This window comes from Podarcis liolepis, assembly GCF_965112155.1.
Source record: "Podarcis liolepis genome assembly, chromosome: 1".
Classification (NCBI taxonomy): Eukaryota; Metazoa; Chordata; class Lepidosauria; order Squamata; family Lacertidae; genus Podarcis; species Podarcis liolepis.
Genome location: NC_139554.1, coordinates 54,679,864 through 54,684,065, shown reverse-complemented (window position 1 = coordinate 54,684,065; position 4,202 = coordinate 54,679,864). Strand labels below are relative to the sequence as shown.

The following is a 4,202-nucleotide window of genomic DNA, read 5'->3' as shown; positions in this document are numbered from 1 at the left end:
ATGTGTGTGCCAGGGTCTCCAGGCACATCAGTGGTGTCCAGGAGATGCACAGTGGTTGAATTCTTGCTCCATCAGTGAAGTAGTGGCCATATTTCTGTGAATTACAACTGCTCTGGGATGGTGGGGCCACCCAAGTCTGGGGAGAAGGCAATGGGCTAAAAAGCTTTATGTATTGGCTATGATGCTATTTCAATGAATGGAAAGGGCTAATACACAAGAGCAATCAACTGCAAATGATCCTTGCACCACTACCATAGTAAATTGCAGCACAAATCTTTTTGAGGCAAATTGCAAGAACACCTTTAGCCAATTAAGTTAAAAACAAAACAAAACAAAACTCAAAAGGGTTAGGACTTGAAAAATGGCCAAGCAAACAAGCTTGTTTTGTTTTTGTTTTTCCTTCCTGAGGTACCATAACTTTGGTGTTAATCAGAAAAAAGCTGAAATGAAATAAATGAAACTTAAAAGAAGAGACCAAGTTTCTGGAGGATGAGTCTCCCAATGAACCACATGCACCACTTAATTCTGCAAGGGATGTGCATTTGGAATTAACGATGCATTCAGCAAATAAAGGATGGATTCAGATGGCAGCATCCTTCACAACTCATTTAGTGCTGTACATTGGAAGAGGGGCAAGGACTCACAAGAGGATATAAGTGGTGCACATAGGAAATGCAAGCACAACTTCTGTCTCCACCATTAAACTGAATTTAAATTGAAATACTTTATTGTCACTTGTATACAGTGAGATTACATGAGCACCCCCCACTCAGCTCTCTTAGTCTTAATTCCCCTCGTTTACTGATGCACACCCACCAAATCCAAAAGTCAGTTGCCCTGTGGTTATCTTTTCATTCAGCAGCCTAACAGCCCACAGATAGAAGCTGTTCTTTACCCTGTTGATGGGACCAATCATGTTTGTATATCTTCTGCCTGAGGGCAGGAGATCAAGAAAGTGCCAGCCAGGGTGTGAATCATCCCTGATAATTTTCCTCACTCTCCTGAGGCAACGTTCTTCTGCAATGTCATCCAGTGGATTCACAGGACAGCCCATAATATCTTGTGCTGTATACACCACCCTCTGTAGGTACTTCCTATCAGTTGATGTCAAACCAGCGTACCACACTGTGATGCAGTATGAAAGGACACTTTCTATTGTGGACCGGTAGAAGGAGATCATCAAATGTTGATTGACATCGTTCTTTCGCAATACTCTGAGGAGATGGAGTTTTTGTTGGGCTTTCTTAACCACCTGGGTTGTATTGATTTTCCAAGTAAGGTATTCACTGAGATAAACTCCTAGGATGGTAATGAGACCATGAGACAAGATTTCAGACTCTTGAGGGACAGGGGCTTTTTCCTGAAGGTTTGACCCTCTGGTCAATGTGTCTGCTGAGGTTTCCCTTTCCAGTGCAAAAGTGCAAACTCCTCTGCCAGCCCATTTAGCTCCTCTTCTCAACTGCCAATATTTTGCTTGTGATATTTGTAGGGGCCAAAATCATGAACCTACTAATCCTTGTCTAGCTTTCATTTGGATCAGCAAGAAAGGAACTGTACAATCTCCCTGTGGTTTTACAGGGAAGCTCTCCTTTTTTGAAGATAAAACCCTCCAAAGATAGCTCAGTTTCTCTTTAAAATAACAAGATGTAGAAGGAATCACTAGGTAAGAAAATGTAGTGGACTATTTCTATGAGACGGACTTAGAAGGATCTGAGATAAGAGTATACAATGAATGGGGAAGGTAGAATATTAAGTACTATGTGAAGGAAAAGGTATATAAACATGAATAGGATAGCAGTCTCAGATACAAAAATGCAGTTTTTTCAGTAGAAATGGGGGAATGTCAAATGATGGGGGTCACTCAGCAGTTATGGATGGATGGATGGATAGATAGATAGATAGATAGATAGATAGATAGATAGATATAGATATATACTGTAATGCTTTGCTGAAAACCAATAAAATCTAAGCAAAGTGTTTCTCTGTTCTCGGATAGCTTTTTAATTGGACACAAATATGATGGTGTTCCCAAGATCTAAACTGTTGGGGAGGGGGAGCTATTAGAATATTTCAAAGGAGATCAAGGGTATAAACCTCAGAGATGGCAGAGAAAGCCAACAGAAGGTTAATCAATTCTCCTTTTAACTTTCATAAATAAGATCACGTTTAAATAGAAAATGAGCTTATGGAGAAGACCATATGTGAATGGCATTTGGCGGGTGGGGGAGGTGGACTGAAGGTTATGAAATAAGCAATTAGCTTTTCTAGTAAAGAGCATTTGAAAACTGAAATGCTTAATTATCTTGTGTCATTCTTTTCACTTTGCCTTCATATGGGGATTGGGAAGTGAAGGTAACTAGACAAGACAGTGCCATCATCCTGCCTCCTAAGTTATTAAGCAGCTACTGGTACAGGCATAAGCCTCTCCCCGAGTCACCTCTATATATAACTTTGGAAAGATCCACATATAGACAGATGTAATGCCTGTTTCATGCATGGGAAAGTCAGTTTCAAGTAATCTAGGAAAAGAGGCAAGCTTATAAAATGAACATGTTATGAATGCATGCTCTTGCTGATTTCAGCACAGGCATTATACTATATTGCTTTTTTATAAAGAACTCACATAACTATGAAAGATTCCAATTAACTTTTGAACGATATATCCTTAGAACGATGTCAAAATCAGAATCATGCAGAAAGAGTATGATATATAATTTTATTAGGCTAAAAGCTCATGTGTCCATTTGCCAGACACCAGCAAAACCAGTATTAGCAATATTGCTACGAGGACTATAAGCATCGTTTGATTTTAAATGCTGTACTGTACTAAAATTGGAGAATGTCCTGCATTTGTCAGAATCTGACTGTGGCAGCATCAGGCTGTAAATGGCTTTAAAGTCCTAAATGGCTTAGGTCCAGAATACCTTAGGGATTGTCCCTTTCCGTAACATCTTATCCACTCCTGCTTTTATTTTTGGATTAAAAGACTAGATTTTTATTATTTTTTAGCTGCTGAGAGTCTGTTTTGTTTTGTTTTGTGGTGCTCTAATTACATTGTGTGTGTGTGTGTATATATATATATATATATATATATATATATATATATATATGCTGTAAACCACCATGACTAGCATATTTACCCTGGATAAATTAATCAATCAACCAAAATCAAAAAAGGGGGGGGGGAGAATAATTTGAAAAAACAAAAAACTGACCCCATTTCTAGACACCCCAAACCAGCCACCACGCCAAAATCCTGGTACAATGATTGCAACTTCAGCATTCATTTTGTCCAGTACTACTGTACAATAAGTACTTTATTCAGTAGCATACTTCAACTTTGGATGAATGATTTACACAACATCTGCATAGATTATATAGAGTTCTAGAGGATGGGAGTTCAATACACACACACACACTACTAAATATATATGTGTGCAGTTCTTTTCTTTTGGCATTTTGTATTAGGCTGCTTGTCAGCTAGTTTGAGAAAAATCAATGCGATGCTAGCCTGAGATACGCCTGCTGGACAGAGCTATGGGATCACAACCAAATTGATAGTAAATGTTCATAAAGTCATGCACAACAATATCATTGTGTCAGAGCAATCCTGACCCAGCAAAAGCTAAACGCTAGCAAGACCAAAAGTGGGATAGTGGTGCTGGGAAAACAATTAATGATGCTACAAAGTAGTCAACAGAGACAGAATCTTTACTGGTATGAAATTAGCATAGGTAAAATTAGCTTCGCTAAAAACACCCACCCACTAAAGTCAGGTGAGAGTCTTTGTGCCAAACACTTTACTTCCCAGCCACACTGCTGCATGTGATTCCAACTAATTCATTAGTCTATCAATGCATTAGGGATATATCAGTCCCAACAAAGTTAATACAGCTCACGCTTAACAGACAAACAGCATCACAGTGCCCTGGGAGTGTTTGCCTATCTGACTCCAAAGTATCTGAAAAATGAAAATTTCCCAAAACCCATTCAAAGAAAACAGGGGAAATGCCCATAAACATCCTCTCCCTTGTATGTCAAGCAATTGTATTTCTGGGAACATAACATATCTCTACAGAAACATGAGTTTATAAGGTTAATTGCAACTGAGTACTTTGGCAGCATTCTGCAAATCATTTATACTTTAAAAAAGAAGAGATAGCTAAACAAGAGATTTTTCTCTTAACATGCATATGAGCCCC

General features: G+C 38.7%; 1 protein-coding gene across 6 annotated transcripts in view; it reads right to left on the bottom strand.

The window, feature by feature from the left end:
* Window positions 1-4,202, bottom strand: part of LRRC4C (leucine rich repeat containing 4C) — a 614,900-nt gene that overhangs the window by 73,043 nt on the left and 537,655 nt on the right. The window lies entirely within an intron of this gene.